Below are 25,474 nucleotides of genomic sequence, written 5' to 3' on the forward strand. Positions count from 1 at the left end.
CTGTTTTGTTAAATTATCGATATTTACTGAATGTGTATAATGTGGGCTGGAATGAGGCATTATAAAGGATGAACAAGACACAGGGTCTTAAAAGGCAAGGCACATATGGAACAGTTAAGTGACAATGAAAGTTAATGTGATATTAAATGCCAAAATTAGCTACTGAGACTATCATCTTTATCGAAGTTTAGAGAAGGGAAAGACAGTAAATCAAGTTTCTTTCCAACCAGTTCCAAGCAGTCAGTGAAAATCCATTTATTTTACATGTTAGATACATTATTTTCATCATTAAATTCTCAGAATGTTCCTTTTGATTTTTTTCGTTAAGAATGAGATATAGGGAGGGGCGCCTGGGTGGCTCAGTTGGTTAAGCGACTGCCTTCGGCTCAGGTCATGATCCTGGAGTCCCTGGATCGAGTCCCGCATCGGGCTCCCTGCTCAGCAGGGAGCCTGCTTCTCCCTCTGACCCTCCCCCCTCTCATGTGCTCTCTCTCTCTCATTCTCTCTGTCTCAAATAAATAAATAAAATCTTTAAAAAAAAAAAAAGAATGAGATATAGGGAAATGATCAGATGATATCATCAGATGATAAAGGAAACATACACAATAGCTGTTTGGATGTAAGAGATAATGGCAAGATGTTGCCAGCTAACAATTAATTGTGTACTAAGCAGCAGTCTTCCCAGCCTAGTGATGATTAACTATCCAGCTATTAACCATCTAATTGTTAAAATTGATTAACTACAATCTTGTTAGCATTTTAAATTAGTTCCACTGCCCTTCACCTTTTATAAACTATGTAACTTCTCAAAATATATTAGAACTTTGATTAGATTTACAGCAAGCTGTCCAGTTTATGTTATTTTCAAGGTGAAGATTCTTTTGAAGAGTTTTAGAGAGGTGATTTCTCTCACATTGTACAAAGATATGGAGACAAATGAGATGAGAACAATCAAACTGGCATCATAAGCCTTTTGACCAAACTCATTAGAAGAGCTACTAATTAGATAAAATCCTAGCCTGTTTTTTTATTAGGAAGGGAAAAAACAAATATAATATATATGTAAAATCTACCTACTGAATGTATACACACATATATAGTAGAAAGATAGATATACACACAAATATATATACCTATACACAAATATTTATATATAGGTATATATGTTTGTAATGACATATCTACGCTAATAATGTTTAACACAATTTCCTTTTACTTTTAGAGCCTGACATAATAACATAAATATGCATGTCTCTAAATTTCCACTTCTTCTTTCTTAGTATAAATGGTTTGGCACTGACTGCTGTAATAACCTGCCATTTGGCCTCTGTACATCCTCTTGTCCTTCTCAAAATGACACTTCCATCAGCCTTCAACATGAGCTTTCGAAAATCGGAATCTGCTAATACCAATCTCCTGTTTAAAGCTCATTGTTACCATGCCTATATTTTACTTTAAAATACTTTGTCTCAACAGTATGATATAAATGTACGTGTTCGCTGATTCAATCTATACCCTAGAGGTGGTGAGCTGACATCAGAAGAGCCCTAATGGAGAATATGTTTGTGTGCTGGAGGGTTAGTCATCAATTGAAAGACCAATCAGAAGCCCACTTCCCTGAGGTAGACACAAAAAGCGCTTCACTGCTCCTTCTCTCTGTTCAGCACCAGAGAGTTTATTTGTGTATTGAATAACTGAAACGATTTTTCATTGGTGAAATGAGAGGTATTCAAGATATGTGCAAAGGCTAACACTACTGAGTGGGCATCTCTACCCTTCCCTGAACAGGGTGTAAGAAATCAAAGCCAGTAGTTTCTACCAAATACATTGCCATTAAGCTGAAGATTTCATGCAATTCACAGAACACATCGTATGCCTGCTCTTTGTTCTTGATGTTTAATACATATTTTAATGTGTAGCAGAATTGGGACTAGACTTGTTTTCCTGCTAACAAACTACCTGTAGCAGTTACCCGCATCTAATTATTGGAAGATACAGAAATCTACCAAATACGCAAACCAACCAACCCACCTAATAAATGTGATGAAATTGACTTACATCAGTCGCAAGACACATTAAGGGCTCCCCACCTGGCATGTGAGAAACGTGAAATTCACTTTCAATCACAAGCTTTCCGAGACCTCTCCACTCCATCACTCTGCCACAACTGAACCCACCTAGCCAGACCGTAGCGGTGTAGTTTTTCCTCAGACCCATGTTGGTTCATGCATTTTCTCAAGATGTTCCTTTACCTAAACACCACGTCCTGCACCTAAATCCTGTTCATCTGTACAACTTAATTTAGGTTTGTCTCCCCCAGAAATCTTCTCTGTCTCTGCAGGTGGGGTTGACCCATTGCCTCCATATGTTTCCAAAGCACCCCCACGATACCATTTACCACAATGTGTTGAAATTGTCTCTTTAGCCATTGAAACCACCCCCCTCCCCGTACTTCATGAGCAACATGAAAGTGAGTGCCTTTTCTTTTCCTGACATTTATAATATTCAGCAAAATGCTAGGAGATCCAAATAAAATCTGTAAGTACTTCAATGGACATTTAGAAAAAAAAAATCATTGTTCCTCTCCCCACCACGAAAATGTTTACAAACTGTTTTCCTAATATGTTGACGTATACATGAGCAGAGGTAATACAATCATCTTCAGATATTTCTTCTACTAACTATACATATATATAATCTTTTTTTTTTTAAAGATTTTATTTATTTGACAGAGAGAGAGACACAGTGAGAGAGGGAACACAAGCAGGGGGAGTGGGAGAGGGAGAAGCAGGCTTCCTGCGGAGCAGGGAGCCCGATGTGGGGCTCGATCCCAGGACCCTGGGATCATGACCTGAGCCGAAGGCAGACGCTTAACGACTGAGCCACACAGGCGTCCTACATATATATAATCTTATATAACTATCACTGGATGGATTCTATTGCTATGAATTTGATGGTATTCTTACATAATGCCAAACTGTTCTGGGAAATGTGACCTTATATGTCCATGATCTGTATGTAGTCAGCACGATCACAAAAACAGCAGGTGACTGGGAGACATTCACATAAGTTATAACCAGGCCATCCAAATTATTCGGCTTCAGTGTGTACAGATATGTGCTAGTCAAAAATTTCCTCTGTGACAAACACAGAAATTGTCTCACCATCTGTTAGCTTATGGACACGGTTTACAAATGACCTCATCCTGTATCCTTCCTGTGGTAAGTGGCCTGGATCTAAAGCAGCCTTCTCTTCAGTGGTAGTAAATTATTGACTTTGATTATGTTTTAAGGACAATAAAATCAGCTCCATTAGTACGTGCATTTATATTCCAAATACACCACCTATGTTTCAGTGAGTCAGTTGTTTCCTGGAAATTACCAAAATTATCCTTTACAAGGCGAAGGACATTGTATAAGTAATAGTTTATTGGCCAACAGCCCTATGATGGGTATTTCTCATATATATTCTATTGATCACCTGAAAACTACTGATGGTGGTTTATAGGGCCAAATGTTTTCTATAGTAATTTCTCTTTCATATAGCAACTAGAATTACAAAATAATTCCAAATTCAGACATTTATAACTTCAACCAAAAAAAAAATAAGAGCAAATATCAAGCAATCTCTTCCTTACCCCTTTAATCACCCCACAGGAAAAAACAAAAGCGACAGCAAAATAGTAACATATACCTGTTTATGTTTAGTTGGCATGTCTGAGTGGTTTATTAAAATATGGACGGGAAGAGGATAACATATTTTGAATATTTACTATATAAAAATCTCCACTATAGGCATTTTACTCTTGTGGAGTATTTTAAATTTGGCAATAGGGTTATGATTATGTATTTGATCCTCATTTATATATGAGTAAACTCAGATTATAGCGATTCTTAAAACATAACTTTCACAAATACTTCCAAAATTAGTATAACGTAATAGAAGAGTCCTGGGTTGTGAATCTGTTGGCATTTAATTGTTTGAGGAAATTTACAGGCATTTATTTGAGAAATTAAAAAAAAAATAGATTATCATGAAAAAAATGAGAGTTTAAAGTATTTTACCATTCAGTTATCTAATCTCTCACCTAAAAAGAAAATTTGCATAATTGCTCAGCAGTTATACAATTGAAAATCGAATACTTAAAAAATACTGAAGTAGTTCAAAACACAGATGAAGGCCCACAAATAAGGGAAGATAAAAGAAAAAACTTGTTTCTCTTACTAACTGTACTTTTCTCCCCTGTATTTCTTCCCTGCAGTTGGAAATTCTAGGCTGTAAAATTTATTTTACAATCACAAGATGTTCAAATATAGCATTCATGTATTGCCATCTAGATATTGTTGTCCTAAATAGTTTCTAAAACTGTTTTAGAAACGTTGAAGAAAATGCTGTTTTTTAAATGAGAACATTTTCATTTCTCTCTGCCAATGACAAACTGCAGAGAACCTATCAAATGTTATAATAAGATTACATATCTATCGGTGCATATCTATAAAAAGCAATGATCGAGGCTCCCCAAAATAGCCCTGAAGTATAGATACTGGTTATTGTGGGTGGAACTGTGTACCCCCAGAAGATATATGGAGGTCCTAACACTCTGTACTTGTGATGTGACCCTACTTGGGAAGAGGGTCTTTGCAGATGTAATCAAGTAAAGATGGAGTCACACAGGATGAAGGTAGGACCAAATCCTCTATTAGTGATGTCCTTATAAACAGAGAAAAGACACAAACACACACAAAGGGGAGATATCATCTGAAGATGGAGGCAGAGATTGGAGTTGCACTGACACAGACTAAGGAATGCCAAGGATGGCCAACAACCACCAGAAACTAATAGAGGCAGGGAATAGATTCTCCCTCAGAACCTCCAGAAGAAACCAATCCTGCCAACACCTGGATTTCAGACTTCTAACCTCAGAACCGTGAAAGAATAAATTTCTGCTTTTTTCAGCTGTCCGATCTGTGATACTTCGTTATAGCAGCTGTAGGAAACTAATACATTGGTAATACAAATGTCTATATTCAACAGCAGGATTTTCTGATGCTTCTAAGAAGCAGATGCTCCACCAGGCAGAGAACTGCAATTTCACCAAGTGATTAAAACAACAGAACCAAACAAAGCAAAACCAACCTTTTCTAAGGATCTGATAGTAACTTTTCCTTATTATTTAAAATTACACCCATCACAGACTATTTACAAGTATGCATAGTGGATTAGAGATTGTTATGAATAAACATATGCCTGCAGCCATCTCTTACATCTTTACTTGAAGCACGAGCTAATGCTCTACTAAGCATTACACTAGACAGTGGGAAAAAAAATCCTCTGCAACCTTTACAGGGCCCTAACTCTTCAATACTAAACATTCTAACACACATATGCATTACCTCATTTAATCACCAAAATTACCCTCAGACTTTGGCACAACAGATGACTTCAAAAATCATTATAGACCCATTGAGATAACAAATTGGCTATAAGTACCAGGAACTGTGGGAATGTAGCCACCTCCAGGTAATGATTCTTTGGTTTATCATCTTTGGTCTCTCCCTTTTTTTTTTTTTTTTAAGATTTTATTTACTTGAATGAGAAAGAGTGAGAGAGAGAGAGAGAGAGCATGAGTGGGGAAGGGGCACTCAGAAAGGGAGAAGCAGACTCCCCACTGAGCAGGGAGTCCAACTTGGCGGGGTCCCAGGACACCGGGATCATGACTTGAGCTGAAGGCAGACGCTTAACCAACTGAGCCACCCAAGCGCCCTGTCATCTTGGGTCTCTTAAATATGACTTTTATTCCCATCTAGGTTGTCACATTTAGCAAGTAAAAATACAGGACAGGCAGTAAAATTTGAATTCCAGATAGCGAATATTTTTTTTTGGTATAAGCATACCTCAAATATTGTACAGGACATATTTATACTAAAAAAAAAAGAAAATATGTTGGTTATCTGAAATTCAAATTTAACTGGGCTTCCAGTATTTTATCTCATAATCCTACTCTTCTAAGACTTGAGCTTGTGGAACAAAATGCATCAGCCTATAGAGAATTCTGAAATTTTAAAAGAGAATTCTAAAAGAAAACGTCTTTGCTAGATGCAGAACCAGGTTTTTAATGTTACCTCTTCTTTATCTTCGCATCCCTGTTTTCCCCATAGGATCTGAGATATAGTAAATTCAGTAAATGATTGAAACAAATTGAATTGACCATTTTAACTGATTTCTCTAAATATAAAATATACTCTTCAAATTACCTTAATAAGCCTTCCCAGGTGAATCATAAGTGACAATGCTCCTCATTTGTAGCTTATTAATTGAATCTAATTATGACCTTAAATATGACTTTAATTCTGGTCAATTTCTTTGATCCAATTTATAAATAGTCTGTGATGGGTATAATTTTAAATAATAAGGGAAAGTTAATGACTGTATTTGTCTCCTAGGGCTCCCATAGCAAAGTGCCACACACTGGGTGGTTTGAACCACAGAAATGTATGTCTCACAGTTCTGAAGGCTAGAAGTCTGCGATCTACTAAGTCAGGACCACGCTCACAGCTAATCCTTCCTGCCCCTTCCAGCTTCTGGTGTTTCTACCAGGTGTTTCTTGGCTTCATCCCAGTCCTGCCTCTGTCTGCACATGGCTGCCTGCCCCCTACATCTCTGTAGACACATGACATTCCCTCTCTTATAAGGACACCAGTCAAATTGAATGCAGGCCCACCCCAATGACCTCAGCTTAACTTGATGACATTTACATTGACCCTATCTTTAAATAAGCTCACGGATCCCAGGGTTTAGGCCTTCCATGTATCTTTTTGGGGGACACAACTCAACACTAACCTGTAATATAGTTTGCCATAACGCCCACTGTTTTCTAATAATGTCAGTCTCAGAATTTACCTAGGAAATATGCTAAATTCCTATCCCCTTGGAGAAAGAGTGTCCTCTGTATCGCTGAATCTCACCAGTCAGCACCAGAATACAAATCCCTAAAGCACTAATACATAAAGGAGAAGAGAAATCATTGTTGTTGGTTCTAAACCCCTCACTTATGTCTAGATTATCCATCTAAATAGGGCGATAGTCACCACTATCACAGCGTTTATGAAAGATAGTGCAATGAATTACTTATTTCCTCCACCTTACTCCAAGCTCTAAGTGTCTGGAAGGCAGAGAACATGCCATAGGCATCACAGGACCCAAACGTCCAAGGTTCATCTAATGCAGGGTGGAGGGACCACTCTTATCCACAAGTATTCATGTTGCGCACCTCACAAAGTAGTGAGCGCCCCATAGTTTGATATGTTTCAGCACAACATCTTTTTCTAAATCATACCCTAATAAGACTTAGTTTTGTTGGCTTTCTCTATTTAAAGTTCACACGCCCTCCACCCATTCTCTTTTATGAGCACAGGGAATGACGGTACACTTTAGAGAACCAAACCAAAGAAAGAGAACGTACCCACAAAAGCGTGAATATATAACACACAGTGGGCGGAAGGGAAGTAACACACTCCAAATTAGGTGTCATTTTTATTTTTATTTCAGAGTTCCTTTGAACATTAGTAATCACTGTGAAAATTATTCAATATTTGCAGTTACCCTAGCAGGATAATTCTTTAGTAAAAATGCGGTGTTTTTAACCTTTTATCCAGAACTCAATTTGTGTTTGAAGTCATCTAAAATTGATTCAGGTCAGCCCCAGCATGAACAGAGTATGTAGGCACTTCTCTGCGTGAGCTGTTTTTGTGTCCCCTAAGCATAACAGATAATTGCCTTCTCTAGGGAGAGGACCAGGGTCTTTTGTAATATGGAAAGCTGCAGCATTAGCAAACTCGGGTATTCTAAAGTGAGTGAGTAAAGAGGTGCTCCTCCACGGGATGATAAATGGGGCTGAAGATGCTCTGCTGACAGCATTTGGGAATAGACAATAGGGATAAGAACTGCTAAATGCTAACGTCAGAAATGGGCTCCAAACTAGAAGCACGGTCCTTTCTTGTTAAAGTAACTAGGAAAAAAAAAGTCTTAGATGAGTGTAATCGAACAAGAGACTACAAAAACTCAACCTCTCTTTCCTTTATAAACAATTAATTATGAAACCAGGAAAAAAAAAAAAAAGGGCAAGAAGGCTCCCCCCCCGCTTTTTTTTTTGAGGAAAGAATTCAATATATTCGGTCCAATTGATGTTTCTCTGGACTTTTCAACATTGAGATCACCACAGGTCTTCACGTCATGTAAGCCAGCCATCCCGGAGGCTGTTCACTGGGTTTCTGTTAGAAAGATAGTTGTGGACATTTATCAGTTTGTTATCTTCTGTCCTTGTTTTATACTTGAAACACTGGTTTCCTTTTGAGAGAACAACAAAACCAAAAGGCTACCTTGCTTTAGAAACAGAACACTCAGAGGGGGTTAAAAAAAAAAAAAGAGAGAGAGAGAGGTTTCAAACATTCAGTGCCTTTGAGAATTGAATTCAAGGACGAGCACGTTATGCCTTTTCAATTAGAAAGAATACGTAAAAATAGCAAAAACATTAAGCAAAAAAATCAGGGATAATGAAAAATATGAATACAGTCTCAGATGTTCTCAAAGACCACTGTGCAAGCAGAGGTAACTGCTGACATGCTTTTGTTCTGTTTTGTTTTGAAATCTGGAAATCTGCCTGCGAACTCAAATGTGGATTTCTAACATAATTCTAATTCACTAATTTTGAAGTCTGAAAAAAAAAAGGCAGGCAAAAAAAAAAAAAAAAGAATGTGATCGCTTTGGATGCCACATTTATCTCCTCTTTTATATTTCTCTCAATTTATTCAATTTAAGATTGTTTCAGGGCACAGATTAGAACTTGCTAAAACTGTATTTTCTCATATCAGCAGCCATAAGCCTCTGTGAAATTTCCAGCTTAGCTTTCCTCTTTTATGTTAAAAGCCAGCAGTGGCCTTGCATTTCCTCACGGCTTCAGCAAATGTGGTTGACAGACGAGAGTTCAAATAAAGCAGATGCTGAAAGAAACCTAGAACAGAACAACCAGACAGAGGGGAAACAAAATGACAGGATATCCCACATCATAGGCAGGCACCTTTTGCTTCTTTTGAAGAGTACAAAGAGACAGAATCTTTGGAATTAGAGAGGAATAGAAAAAAAAAATCAAATACTGTTTGTTTTTTCAACACTGGGTGGGGAAGAAACTACATTGGATTTAATAAAACATAGTGTGATTTATTTTTGTGAGAGCTATCTTCCTCTACTTTAGAAGCTAATAAATGTTAAGTCATCATGTGAATATGAAAACTCTAAAGAATTTCAATTCATGAACTGAAGACAATTATAAAAGAGACGTACCATTTTCCAGTGTTAAATACCAAGACAGAGGTCACATGCTTAACGTTGGCAGATTAGGGACACAGGAGTCCTCTGGAATAAATGACTGTCCAAGGAACTGGATAATGAGACAAAGTGAATTTCTTGGGGGAAGAGGCTATTATTTTCTCCATACTTAGGATTTCTTGGCTGGAGTGAGGGGAACTCACAGACACTGAACTATCAAACAAAAAGACTACATCAATCCTGAGAAGATAGAAACATGCATGGCCTTAGCCAAGCTGCAATGGATTATTATGGTAACAGAGAGTGTCAGCCAAGGACTCAGAATTATTTGTTACTCCTAAATTGTAAAAGTAAAACTTGGCTCTTTTCAATCATTTCATTGCTCTTTAAGTGAGCATAAAATCCAGCATCCCTCATTCTAATTAAACAGAAAATGGTTTAAGGATAGATGTTGTTTCCAGCCGCCGAGTGCCATTTTCTTACCCACTTATCAGATTCACAAGTCCTCTGCTCTCGTACGCACAGCTACCCACCAAGAAAACACAGTTTTTCTAGGCGGTAAGGCCACGGACAAGCCGCTGAATCATTTATTCCAGTCTTCACTTTTGAGAACCTTCTCTTTGATGAAAAAAATTAGCCTGAGGTTATTGAGAGAAGGGGTGATTCAATTTATTTCATTGGAGATGCCTAGGCTTATGTGTTTGGAGGAAAGCAACTGTGATTTCTAGAACACGCGGCAGTGTCAATATTTAGTCAATGATGCGGATGCCAACTGTTTACAGCGATGCAGATGGTAAACAAAATGGACTTGCATATGAAATATTAAAAGAACACCTGAATCTGGAGGCACCTACATCGAATTATGACAGTAGTGGTTAATATTGAGGATTTCACTGGGCTGCTGCCCAAAATGTATTTTCTTATTATCATTAATTTGTTAAACATGCAGAGTAAACATCAGGGAATACTTTCAAATGAGTCGTTCAATTATCTATCTGATATTTCATTCCTATTTTGACAACGCCATTGGTCATCTGTATCACTTTGGACAAACAGTATCACTAAGCCCCTGTTTAACCATCTGTAGAATGGGGGTAAAGCATTAATGAACTTCCAGGATCACTGGGGTGCTGTATGGAACAGTAAAGAATGGGCACGAAAACTCTCATCAGTTTTTAACAAATAACATCAAGATGCGCTACATAAAGGAAACTATGCCGAACTCAAAAGTGCCTTTACACCTAAACACTTTGTGAGGCAAACAAATTGACAGCCCTCTGAATTGTTTGTTGGCTCTCTCCTTGGCCACTTTATTTTATTTACTTTTTTTTAAAGATTTTATTTATTTATTTGTCAGAGAGAGACAGAGCACAAGCAGGGAGAGAGGCAGGCAGAGGGAGAAGCAGGCTCCCCGCTGAGCAGGGAGCCCGATGCGGGGCTCGATCCCAGGACTCTGCGATCATGACCTGAGCTGAAGGCAGACGCTTAACCGACTGAGCCACCCAGGCACCCCTCTCCTTGGCCACTTTAAGTGGACTATTCCTACATAATGTGCTAACCAGACATAAGGATCTTCTACCTATCAGGCTGCACCTAAGCAAATCCTCTCAGGTGAGTATCTGCTTATGGGATCGGGGAAGGCAATTTCACAACCAGTCAAGAAAACCACTATTAGAGTGGTTTTGCCTCTTGCCACAGACCTCCTGTAATGAGAGTCTGTCTTTTTGAATGTCTTTCTAGGTATAACTGGGCCCCTCATTTATTTTAATATTCCTGATTATTGAAGGCATTCTCTTATAAAATACTATAATGCCTAATAGAGGTATGACCTTATGTGGCAGCTGTCTAATCCAGGCTGCATCCTTCCTCACTAATGACCACTGCTTCCTACTTACGGATTGCCAAGCACGCTCGCATATTGATCTCCTTTGATCCTAATAACCACGATACAGGCAGACAGGTGTTAAAATTACCCTCTCCACAGCAGAGATGAGAAAAATGGAACTCGGCGACATTAAGTTACTTGCCCAAATTCAACCAGGTAGTTTATGGAATGATAAGACTCCTAAAATGTTAGCCTGATTATCTGGCCGTTGGGTATCAAAATTAAATGCATGCAAAGGACAAACACGTTAACACAAATTGGTGTGAGACATCAGAAGGGAAGGTGTTGGCATTGTGACCTGTCTAATCGCACTGCCTTTTAGAAATACTGTGGGGCAATTTAAAATTGTTAAACACACAGAAACCTCTCAGGGATCAATGTTATTGAAGGGTTTTGGATTTTGAACTCAGATTTCTGTGAATCCAGGTAAGCTTTAGAACACAGAGGGGGAAGAGTGTGCACAAGATCACCAAACTAGCACTAGCTATCCTGAGGCTACGCTGAGGACGGGGCCTTCCCGCAGCACAGCCAGGAACCCCGATAAAACCTTCTCTCTGCACACTGAGCTTCTTGCCAACATGCCACACAGAGCTCAAGGCAGGGGATTTGGCCAAAGTTTCAAGACATTGTTTAGTAGTAAGTACCACACGTTAGGCATTTCATGCCCTGTGAGGAACAAAAACCTATGTTCTTTCCATTTGGTCTTACCTCAATGTTATGGGTAAGTGAACGATGGAGAGAACATGGTAATGACCTATTTTGCGCTCTTCTGCCTCTCTCCGGCCAGCATGAGTCTCTCAGCACCACCCAACGCCCAACACTGCAATGAAGACACTCTTAGGAGCAGTTTAATATTTTCTGAATACTTGGATCAAGGTTTGGAGCCAACACTGGGGATAAGGAGATGAACATGGCACAGCTCCACATGCCAAGAACTCAAAGTCTTGCTGAAGAAGTGGCTCACATGTTTCTCTACCAAGTCCTTTACATAGGCATTGAATTAATCTTCATTAGGCTAAAATACTGAAAGATAAAAAGGATCTATACTCTAAGTTGGTTTGAAGCAGTAGTCTTTTCCTAAATAACAATTGCTATTAGCCTGGAAAAACTATACTAGTGATTCATCAAAAGCAACATATTTCTGCTCATCAGTTTGCTTATTATGGTGATTTCCACTCCCCACCCCTTACCCCCCAGTGGCAAATGGAAATGGACCCAGTATATGGTTTATGGGGAGTTGTTTGCTGTTGAAACTGTAAATAAATCAAAACTGGAGCCACTAAAATGTGGGGGACCCAGCGAGATTAGCCCCTGAAAAGATAGGTGAATTAGTAGACAAATAATAGCAGATAACAGATGAAGTATGAAGTGGCAGCCGTCTCTTACATGGATTTATTGAAGACCTAGGGACTTGCTCTATTTCACAGCACCTGCAACTCTACAGAGTTTTAGAGTATACAAAATTTGCACTTAATTTATCTCATTTCCTTCTCACAGGTATCATTGTGGTAGGTAGGAGAGCATTATTACTTCCTATTTTACAGATTAAAAAACGGACAAGCAAAGAGATTGAGAGGCTGGCCTCTGATAACACATGTAACGGGGCTAACACCTAGAGTCCAGAATTTCCAACTTGAAAGACCATCCACCACAGTGATTCTTTCTATGGGATGTACTTTGAAGGAATAGTGTTGAAACTCAATAAGTGCCATCAGACATCTGTAATAAGCATACATTTGTTTTTCTTAGTTACATATACCTATAGAGATAACAGTTTTCTAATTTAATTTCTGTGTCTGTCTAATTACCAAATGGTCACTTTAACATAACTTTACAACTTGGTCTGATTCTGGGTTTTTATGGTCATGGCTATTTCTATTCCCTATAGGCACATACTTCAAGAAAAATAAATACTAAGTAATGGAATATTTACAGATAAGTCTGTTAAACTTAATAGTATAGTTAACACGGTATTTACAAACAGGTCTGTTAATTCTAAACTTTCAAACAGACCTCATCTGAGGTTTAGATATGAAACAGTTTTAGTGTCCACCTCAAAATAAATTTCAAGTCTGAAATGGTTCCATCATAGTGTCTTAATTCCACTACTAGAGACTAGTTATTTTGCATACTGCATGGTATTAGGAGAGTCCATCTACTGAAAAGCAAATACATTCCAGGCACATGATAGCAACAGGAACCTAAAGAATGAACGAACATATCCCAGCCATATTGATTCTCACAGTCTACTAGACAATCAGATGTGCATTGTAGTTAAATGTGATGTAATGACAGATATAATGAGGTGTGCACAAAGTACTGGGATATAGAGAGAAGGAGTGAATCAAGGAAGGCTATCATGTGGACTGTATATGAGGTAGATCTTAAAGGATGAATCAGGTAGAGAAGTGCCTTTCAGAAGGGGAGAACTATAATAATCATAAAAGAGAAAAATAATAATAGTAATAATAAGAGCCAAATAGTTCATTCTTTACTCCATACCATTCATTCAAAAAATATTATTTGAGTCTCTTCCAATGCCCAGGGAACAAACTAACTCTTTAAATACACACACTAGTTTATCTTACCCTTACGATAACCCTGGGAGCTAAGTATTAGCTCTATGGATAGGAAGCAAAAATCTCGAGAAGTTAAGTCACCTCTCCAATGTCATACACCAAGTGGTTGACAGAGCCAAGATTTGGCCCAAATCTACGGACTCAAGAGTATGGGACTGACATGCAGGATGACCAGGAATGGGGATAGAGGGAAGATGACTTTGAAAATATGGTTGGAATAACATTGGAAAGGAATCTGTCATACTTCAAAAACAACATAAAACTAGCCATTTGAGCATTCTATGCAGAAAGAATCAAGTGGCAATGATACGACAATGGATTGTAGGTGAGGTGGTAAAGCTAAGGGGAGAACTGAAATCTGGGAATAAAATTGTCAACTTTATTTAGAGCCAGCATAGTTTGCAGACTCTCTGCCAGGCTAGTCATTATGGGCAGAATGACAAACATGAGGATAAGCTGAATCATTTCCCATTAAGAAGCAAACTACAAAGCAAATGGCCTGCCATAGAAGCAGAAGTACTGATTGAGCATTTAGTGCAAATGATGGACCACTAATTAATAACTGCAGCTGTCAGGAAGCAATGACTGTTTGGTTTCCATATAGATTTCTACCCTTCACTTTCATTTGCTTTAATGTTCAAAGCTTTGTTTGATGTGAATTTAATGCTTCCTTTTCTCATTCTGTTAATTCTTTGAGTATTCTGTACTGTATCCTTTTGTGTAGGTTTACCTTTATATGTTTTTTTTCCCCCTTCTTGCATACTTATGTTATATTTAGGGTCCTGGAAGTCTGAGATTTCTTACAAGTTGCAGTTTTGAAAATCAAATGAAGTATTTCAGAGAGGCAAATGGATCTCAAGGTGAAGGTCACCTAGGGCATTTCAGCTCTGGCAGTAACTTTGAAGGGAGGGACACAAGTCAGCTCGAAGGAATCAATGTCAAGGGAATGTGTACATATTAAAAGAAAGGGAACTGAATATGCAGAAAAAATAAAGGCAGAAAAAAATATCCCAATAAGATCACCCAAAACATGATTATAATGCCATGGTGAAGACTTTTAAATTAAGTGACAGAAATGAGTAGAAAAATGAAGTTGAGAACTTCTAAAAACTTGAGAATGGTATAACAACAAGGGGGAAAAACATATTTATAATCAAATTCAACCAAAATGTGTCCTGGATGTTAGGTTACTTATTTTATTGTCAATCGAAAAAGTTAAAAAAAAAAAAGATCAGAATTCTACTGGGGAGGGGTTGTTAAAAGATAAAAAAAAAAGAAACCAAAAACGTGACATAGAGATTGGCAGATTATCAAATATTAATATTCTGTTAAGGATAAACTTGATATAAATCAGTCTGTCTCTCCAACTGTTTTCAAACTTTAGGGTGAAAAAAACCTTAATATTCTTCAAAGCCCAATTCAACTATTCCCAAATTATTATCTTCTTCCTCTCTTATTTGGCATCATGCATTTTTATGTTTTCCACTTTGTACATATATATGTATATTACAGAGATGTATACGTACATGTAATGTTTTTCTATTAAAGATTTTTATTTACATAAAATTAAAATTAAAAAATTAAATTAAAAATTAAAAATTAAATTAAATTAAATATATATATACAGAAATCTTTCTTAACTTACAATGGGGTTATGTCCCAAAAAACCCATCATAAGTTGAAAATACCCTAAGTTGAAAATGCATTTAATACACCTAACCTATTGGACATCATAGCTTAGCCCAGCTTACCTTAAAACATGCTTAGAACACTCACGTTAGCCTACAGTTGGGCAAAATCACCAAACACAAAGCCTATTTTATAATAAAAAGTTGAATATTTCACATAATAGATTGAATACTGTACTGAAAGGGACAATCAGAATGGCCATAAGCTTACGGGTTGCTGACCCTCATGATCACTTGGCTGACTGAGTTGCACCGCTGCATCATGAAAGGGGATCCTCCTGCATGTTGCTGGCCCCGGAAAAGATCCAAATTCCCATTTGGAAATACGCTTTCTACTGAACCTGTATTGTTTTACACCATTGTAATGTTGGCAACGACTTACAGTGGTTTGACTTAGGATATTTCAACTATCACATTCCTTTTTGTCTCCTAGAATTGACTAGTGGTTGTTAGTTTTTGTGTTTGTCTCCTGATCCTATATCGGTTAGCTCCCAATCTTGATCCAAATCGTCAATTCTCCCCCCCTCCTCTCCTTGCTTTCATTCATCTCCTACTCCTCCAACTCTGCCCTCCCAGTGTGAATCAGCCTTCGTGCCTTGGTCTCTGGCCAGGTCTTTCCTGCCTTGTGGATGCCCCTGGGCACATTACCTCTTTCAGGCCCTTGTGGCTTACCTCTTCGTCTTGTCAAGCTAATTCCTCTAAGCTTCCAATTAATTGTAGAAACATGGTGTCTTTGCTATAAAACACTGACCTTTTTTATTGCTCTAAAGCTTTGTACTCAGAGCCAGCCTGTGTTTTCCCAACTGCCAGATGTAAGTTCCTGGACCCTGAACAGAGCTTGAGCATTCAAAACCTGCTTTTCCATCTGGCCCCCTTCATGTCCTGAGCTCCTCTTAAGATATACCACACACCCTTGGTTCTTCGTTCTGGCTCTACTTAGCCTGCCTTATTCTGTGCATCCAATTTCTCTTCTTAATCAGCAGAGGCTGGGACCCAGGGTGAAATAGAGCATTATTATGAATCAGACTTAGCTTTATGCTGTGCTTCTGAATTATCCTTTCTGTGTGTGTCTGTACTATTTAGCTAAGTGGTTCTCTGGACCATTCCATCCACAGTTTTGTTTCCCAGTGAACAACAGACTAGTTATGCCTTGGCATGACTGAGAGCCTGCACTGGCCCATTTTCATTAAGACGGTCCTCCAAGCATTCTGACCTGTACTTCTGAATCCAGATACAGACTTTAATCATTCTTGTCATTGATCATTGATCTCCCCACCATTTTAGGTTTCTCACTTATTAACACTAGCAGTTGGGCATGGAGCTATATAGATCTACATCGGTTTTCATGATTAGGAACCATGGTGGTGAGTACACGGAAATGAGAATTTATAAACATGTCCTGGTTCTGCCACCTGCTAGTTTAGAACTTTTAGAAAGTCCTCATGAACTCTGAATCACAGTTTCCTTGTCTTTTACAGAAAAGGGAATTGAAGTAGGCTTCCTCTTGTACACTCTGATTCTATAATATGAAAAAGAAGTATTTGATCCACATAACACAACCTTGTATTTGTCTTTACAGATCAAATCACACTTTTGTTACTTAGATAAATGATATTTACAGTTGTGATTTACTTGATCTGCTCATACATAGAAAATAAACTCCTCCAAATCTCCTAAAAGATCATATTCAATTCCCATAGTGATTTGAAACCTTCATACTTCTGAAATTAAATTTATATTTCAAACATTCATAAATCAACCAAGGCATCTGAATTTAAGAATCTCTTTTTTTTGCCTTAAACAGAGATGACAGAGCACACAACAGCCATTACAATGTGCAGTAATATAATTTCTAGAAATAGTGCTCTAATGTTTCAGGCTAAAAAACTCATTTATATGTACTAATTAGCATAATTATTTTAAAATTATTTTGAAGTATTTAACCTTCAGCAAAAGAGTTTCTCAAAAGGGAACAAAAAAATGACGCCAAAAAGTTGTTAATCAGTGGTACCTTCTTAATTCTGTTGACATGTATATCTGCTAAATAATTTGCTCAATACGTAATCACTGAAGACCTACTCCAGGTAAGGCAGTGGTTACAATGAAGACAGCTACTCCAAGCAGCAAGAAGAACCCAATGCTTCAGAGCTTTGTGAAGGGAAGTACAGGTGTCAAAATTATATAAGGTAGAAAGTAATCTATTCATAAATAAGAAGACAGGCTATAAATGTTCTTTGTGTTTATTTCTTTGGTATTTTTATAGGGTTTTCTTTTTTCCCACTTCTTTACTCAACTGCCACTTCTCAGGTCTCAGGTGTGAATACATTAGCTTTATTTTTGGCTTATAAGCCCATCACTCATGGAACAGATACAAACAGGTGCCATAAATCACAGTTGCTGATGCATACATAATCAAAAATGTCACTTTGTGTTACCTGTTCCGTGCACGAAATGGCAAGAAAAGGGCCATGCTTACCCTTCCTACTTCTCTACCAATTACCAAGAATCAAGTTGTACTTTATGGCTGAACCCAAAGAATTAACCTTTGAAAGATTAAGAGTGCACATTCTTATTTTGATTATGAAATAGAGGTATGCACATAAAGTTTTCTTTACACATAATCTCCATTAATTGAACACAGAACTGACAAAAGACTTAAAAAGTAAGAAATAGGAATCAGATAAAGTAAAACCTGACCATTTCAAAACTTCTTTTGAACTACACATTCAAGGAGCAGAAGCCTTCCTGACACATAGAGATGGCATCAGGGAATCGCAGTGGTTAAACAGGATACTGGAAATGAAAACAGCCCCCCTTCAGGGAATCAGGGATGAGGAGCCAAGGCAAGTGTGTGAGGTGGCCATAAATAGAAGAGGAAGTTTGTATTGATATTCTAGTGATTTATAAACCTCCCCCTAAAGAATACAGTGGCTCTTGGTCCTGGACTCTAGAAATGAGCCCTTGTGACAGGGGTCACCTGTTGGATTTAATGGCCACCAAGAAAAGTTATGACATAGGTCACCTCGGCCCCATTTGATTGTATAAAACAAGTAGTGAATTTTCATATAGAGTCAGAATTGCCAATTTTACAACCCTGGCTAACTTTCACTGTAAGGATACCTTTTGCTAGGCCACCCAAAAACTCCATCGTTGGATTTTTGCAGTCTGTACTTCAAGACAATAGAATGCAATTCATTTTAATCTCAAATATCCAGAATTTGGCCATTCCATAGCCTCTTGATTTATTCAGAATAAATTCTTCATTTATTAGCATGAAAACAAAGAGTCTGAAAGATTATGACCCTGATTCTCTCTCCAACCTCAACATGCATCAACATTCCCCTTACTTATTCTGTTCCAACCATCTGAACTTATACAATTCCTCTACTGTGTCAGGCTCTTCCCAGGCTCCAGGACTTCCTTCTGGAATTGATTTTCCATAACACTTCATCTAGATAAATCCCACTCTTTTTTCAGATTTCAAAACTTTCACAGGTAGCCCTTTCCTGGCCACCCAAAGAAGATCCTCCATGGACCTCATTCTTTCCTTCTTAGAACTTATCACAATGAGTAATTTATGTTGATTTACCTGCATAACACTTTCCTTTTTTGCTAGGCTATAAACTTGGTGGGGGCAGGAGTCATTACTGTTCAGTTCTACAATGTACCACCAGCACCGGCAGAGTACATAAAACATAGTGATACAATGCAAATGTTCCTTCATCTCCATCCCCTACCGCGGTGGTTCTCAGCCTGGACAACTCTGTTCCTCCTGAACATTTGGCAATGTCTGGAGATATTTTTGGTTGTCACATCTGGTAGGGATATTGCTGGCATCCAGAGGCTAGAGATGTTGTTTATCATTCTGCAATGCACAAGGTAGCCACCGCAACAAAGAATTATCCGGTTCCAAAGGTCAATGGTGTTTCTCTGCCCAACTCGAATGAATATACTGAGACAGAGGTCAACATCTCCTCTACATGCCTTTTAGACAAAAGCTGTTATTGAGGCATTACCAAAAGGGAAATGTTAGAGCATCTTAAATTACGAAATAATCCAGAGGATAAAGGTCTCTCCCAAATAAATAATGCAGCAGAAAGGTCCCTTCTCTCAGCTGGGAGAACTACATCTGATCCTTCTATGGAAAATTTCAGTATTTTACATCCCAGAAATTTTACAGATCTGACCACCCAGGTACAAAGAAGTGCCCTTTAAAGAGAAGTAGCCAGGAAAGAAGCTTTCGTCATTTCTCTTCTCTAAGAGTCCATAAATATGCTTGGGTTTTGCTCACCTTGTAGGTATATAGTCAACAGAAGATACTGAGCTAGAGTTTGAGGGTGTTTCTCTCCTAATACCCAAATATTGAAGCAGCCTAAATTGTCACATTGACAGTTACTAAAAGTTTGCTGACTGCCCTTGATTGTATTTAAGCCAACCTGACATATGTAAAACATGAAGAATATTTGATACCAATTAATCTTATGTTAGTCTTGTGTCCCCTAATGTATTCGGCAGGATCCACAATATGTTTAAGTATATGCTATATGTAAGAATCTGATAGCACCATGGGCTTAAGATATTTCTATTAACTGTGTTCTAAGCTTGAACAAGTCACTTGGTTTATCTCTATATCAGCTTCTTCCTCTGTCAAATGATGTTTTCTGAGATCCTAACTTCACAATTCTATATAATAAATGAGTATCCGCACTTACCAGATTTGGGTTCCAGATTATATTACCTAAAACTTATTTTTACTGCCCTTTCCATATATCACTTCTATAATCGAATATAATTTCTGGGGCTGGACAGTAAGGCTAAACTTTTTTTTTTTAATTTTATTTATTTATTTGACAGAGAGAGACACAGTGAGAGAGGGAACACAAGCAGGGGGAGTGGGAGAGGGAGAAGCAGGCTTCCCGCTGAGCAGGGAGCCTGATGCGGGGCTCGATCCCAGGACCCTGGGATCATGACCTGAGCCGAAGGCAGATGCTTAATGACTGAGCCACCCAGGCGCCCCAGTAAGACTAAACTTTTAATGCATGTGGCACACACTGGAGACTGGTGGCATAATTAAGCAATTTTTACAGTGAGTGGAAATGACATACTTTAAAATTGACCATGTGTGTCAATGCAAAAACATTCTTTCTCCATGCCTGGAGTGTATAAAATGTATTTACCACTTGATACTATGTTTCCTTCTTTTCAGAGCTCAACTTTTTGTATTAATTAGTTTATTCCAAGGCAATGTGGAAATATGATTAACCCAACAATCAAAATTGAATGGACATATGACCTACAGAAGTCTGTCATTTAAAATATTTGAAGATGAAATGACAGAACATACTGACGGAGAGAGTTTGTCAGAGAAAAAAATAAAAATAAAGAGAGACTTGGAGCAAAGAAGGGAGAGAAACTGAAAGACAAAATAAATTCAGATATAGAGTAAATGTAAGAAAAACTAATAAAAATGAGTTGGGAACCTAAATAAGATCACAAATATTCATTTTGTTGGAACTTCAGGATGATAGTTATTATTTCTGAAAATATTACACATGGTTTGATTTCTGCCTTCTTTATAGACATGACCAAATAAAGTAGTCACACCATGAGGCAATTATGCTTGACCAGCCCCCCGGAGCCTCTTCTGGAGAAATGACTGTTCCCTCTATTTCACTGCGTTGACCTCACATGGCTTATTTCAGGATATTGATTCGTCAGTAGAATTGAAAATAAGACTGTTATTGAAGCTCCTACTAATTGACTAAATGTTAGTGCACAATAGGTCCAGAATATCTTACAAGCATAGATCTGCTAGCTTGGTTTCCTCCCCTATAACTACTATGAGTTCAGAATTTATTGGAAGGATAACTTGCTTTGTGAGGGGAAAAAAAAAAAAGTCTTTGTTTTTAAAGATCCCTTGAAGATTTGTTTCACATAAAGACATAAACTGTCAATATGCATGTAAGACCAATGACAGAGCTTTCCTGAGATATGTTAGCAATGTTGTCAGTGAATGTATTATTTGGATGGAAATAAATTCATCTTAACTTTGCAGTTTTCACTATTATATGTATTTGATGTTTAGCAGGTTAAAGGTTGTTAAAAATGAGCGTCTGAACACTGAAAGGGAAGCCGCACAAAATTATTTTTACCTGTGCCTATGTACAGGTAAAAAAGCTGTACAAATGTACCAGTTCTACCACTATTAATGATCAGAAATGGGAGATTCTGGGTAAATGGGTTTCCAGATAACTAGGGTTTAAAAATGTATGCCTGTGTTGCCCAAAAAAGTACCTCAGGCACACCTGATAATTTTTACCTAAATTTAAGATAATTAAAAATTAAATGAGATTTTAAAATCTGGCCTTCAGTCACACTAGCCATATTTCTAGGGCTCAATAGCCACATGTGGCCAGGGGCAGCTATATTAGGGCAGATACAGAAAATACCTACCACCAAGTAGCTCTACTGGACAGCTTTGATTTAGAGTGTGTAAAAATCTTTTTCAATAGAACTCTTTTTAAACAATTTTCCAATTCTCTGCCCTTTTAACAGAATAAGAGTAATTGACTTTTCTTGATTTATGTTTATCTACTTTTATACAGTGCTTCAGAGGAAGTTAAGTATGTAGATGTAGGATTAAGTGTGTTCTAGGTGTAAAAGTTTCTCTAAGACTTGCTTTCACGAAAAATTATACAATATAATTAGAATTTTTTGTTCTTTATTTCACAATAAAGAAAAATGTTGCCTTTACATGCTTTCAAAGAAAGTACAACATAGCTACATGCCTTCGAAATTAAATGTATAATGGAAAGCAAATCTTCCTCAAAACGATTATTCCATTCTCTAGCAAAATTCATCCCTCTCCCTCCTTCTTGTTGTAACTGTCTTTTGTTTTGACAAGCAATTCAACTCAGATTTTGTTTCTTTTCATCAGTTTCCAGGTGGACCATAAACATATTTCGTATTTTGTCCACTCAAGTTCTTTGCATTGCCTATTACTGAATATGAAAGACTGTCTCTTTCATGTTCTAAGACTTCATAGAAAGGATATTGTGGGGATGGCTTACTCCAAAATCAACAAATCTCTCAAATCAGAATATATTTGCAAGTATGATACTGGAGTATATAACATACTATTAATCCTACTTCAGAAACAATTCCATATATATATATATATATATATATGCAATATTAAAAAAAATCACATTTAATGTGATTAAATTACTTTAATGTGATTAAATGACATTAAATGATTAATGACTACAGGATTGAAATTCTTCATTTTAGCTCCTCTGTAAAAGATTAAACTCTAAATAGCACCACTACCTATAGGTTAAACCCTTAAAATCATTTTGAAAGGCAGGAAGAAAGTTTCTCAAAATGACAGCTAGACATCAGAGGCTGCTTCCTCCACAATGTGACGGATGGCGTTCCCAGTATGTGACAGGCCCAGCAAGACAAACATAAGGGAGAGATGTGCTGAGCCTCTGCTGTTGTGTGTACTAGCTTCTGCTTCCCAAACACCAGGTGCTCGGAGGAGACCCTCAGGAAGAGCTGAGGGGCAAGGGGCATCTGGAGGATTAAGGGCAGTGGCTCTAACGAAAGTTGAGAAAAAAAAATATAACAGGTAGAGCTTTAGTGAAGCACACTAGGTGATTATTAGCTCTGTATAACTGTCTAGCTAAAGAATACCTTTACTGCCATCAGATAAGCTCTGCCCTTATTTATTTTTTCCACTAAAGAACCAAGTGGTGATGAAATCATTTAGAAAAAAAAATTCCCTTGTTTGACCTATTTTTTTTTTCTTTTCCAGAGCCTTGACTCCATATGATCCAGGTAAATAACATTAAGTAGAACACAAGCATTTTCCTGTGCTCATCTTTTTCAGGTTTTATACTACCATCCAATTTCTTCTATAAGGTCAGTATTATTTTACATAGGCTTTTAACTTTTCCTTAAAGGATCTTGGGATCCTTATTTTTGGTTGGCTCGTAAGCATATATTCAGCATGCTGTACTTGATAAACTTTATCTTAGCTTTGCATTGTGCTACAGGAAACTCCCCCTGGACTGAAGGCTTAGATTTGTTGGTGTGAATTTACGGGGGTCTGCTTGCATGCAGGGCAAACTAAGGAGATTTCAAAACAAACAAAGAGTGATATTTTATAGTTCTTACCTTATACAGACACAAATAGATATTGCTATCAGAGATGTATTAAAGGGCTACAAAGATATCTCTTTGTAAATATCTCTTTGATCTCTTATTCTTCGAAATCCTCCTGTGAATACCCTGCACAATATATTTTCACTGCCTAAAGGCTACTTCTTTATGGGCAGAAGTAATTTTTATAAACATGTAGGTACTATGACTTCATGTAAAATTGAGATTTCTGAAAGCCGGGCTCCCAGATAAACTGAAGTGCTATCTAGTTGTGGCCAATTTACTTTTTTATTTAAAAAAAAAAAAAAGAAAATTCATTTTGTGTGACATGTAAAGAGCTTTGAAGTCATTTCTCCAGTCATTATAACAAGAAAAAAGCTGAATAAACTGAAAATCAGTACTTCTTTGCTTAATCAGAGAATTGAGGTCAGAGGACAAACCAGAGTGACAGGTAAATATGGAGAATTACAGCATACCAGGAGCAGAAATCACTGCTGGAGCCAGCTACTGGTTGGAAAACAAGAGTAAATGCCTCATCACTGAATGTGGACTAGCTTGAGAGATAAAAAATCCCCAGAGGTCCAGCCTTGGGAGGGTCTGCCTCTAGGAAACCCATCAGGTTCTCAGAGCAAAGATGGGAAAAACATCCATGTGCTTTCAGCAGGGGGAAAGAAAAAAAAAATACTTTGAAATATAACCAGAACACTCTGTTCTTAACAAAGATATAGCCTACACTTTTTAGTTAGCATCCAGCAGACTGGGGTTTTAGGAGAGACATGACCTTGGGGAAGAGAAATAGATAAGTTCAGCCACCTCTACTGTTCCTGTATTACATGGGGGGAAAACTTGTGGGGATCACAGCCCAGAGCCCCGTGCTCACAAGACTGAGATCTACTCACAGAACTATGGAGTGTGTGCCTCTACTCTACCTTACCACACACCCATAGGACTTCTTTATAATAATGCAAATACGGTGGAAAGAACTGCACATCTCTGATTAAACAACATCTTTTTTTTTTTTAAGATTTTATTTATTTATTTGACAGAGAGAGACACAGTGAGAGAGGGAACACAAGCTGGGGGAGTGGGAGAGGGAGAAGCAGGCTTCCCGTGGAGCAGGGAGCCTGATGCGGGGTTCAATCCCAGGACCCTGGGATCATGACCTGAACCAAAGGCAGACGTTTAACGACTGAGCCACCCAGGCACCCCTCAGATTAAACAACACCTTACTGAACAACCAATGGGTTAAAAAATAGATCACAAGAGAAATTTAAAAAACAAGAAATCTTGAGATAAATGAAAATGGAAGCCCAGCATCGCAAAATTTATGAATTGCAGCAAAAGCAGTTCTAAGAGGGAAGTTCATAGCAATAAAGGTCTGTATTAAGAAAAAAAGAGTTCAAATGAACAATCTTACTTTTCACCTCAAGGAACTGGAGAAAGAACAGTATAAGCCCAAAGTTAGCAAAAGAATGGAAATGACAGAAACCAAAGTGGAAATAAATGACGTGGAGATGAAAAAGACAGTAGGAAAGATCAATGAAATTAAGAGTTTCTTAGATAAATAGATAAGCCTTTAGCTATACTTACCAAGAATAAAAAGACAAATAAGTAAAATTGTGAATGAAAGAGGAGACATTACAACTGATACCAAATAAAAAGGAATATTAGAGGCTACTATGTACAATTATATGCCAGCAAACTGGACAACCTAGAAGAAATGGAGAAATTCCTAGAAACATAAAACATGCCAAAACTGAATTGTGAAGAAGAAGAATAACTGAACAGAGCAATTACTAATAAGGAAATTGGATCAGTAATTAAAAACCTCATAA

The 25,474-nt window shown here is 37.6% G+C and overlaps 1 protein-coding gene across 2 annotated transcripts in view; it reads right to left on the reverse strand.

Moving 5' to 3' along the window:
- CNTNAP2 (contactin associated protein 2) overlaps positions 1-25,474 on the reverse strand; it is a 1,915,205-nt gene that overhangs the window by 1,391,331 nt on the left and 498,400 nt on the right. The gene's annotated exons all lie outside the window — the stretch shown is intronic.

This window comes from Phoca vitulina, unplaced genomic scaffold (genome assembly GCF_004348235.1).
Source record: "Phoca vitulina isolate PV1807 unplaced genomic scaffold, GSC_HSeal_1.0 scaffold4, whole genome shotgun sequence".
NCBI lineage: Eukaryota > Metazoa > Chordata > Mammalia > Carnivora > Phocidae > Phoca > Phoca vitulina.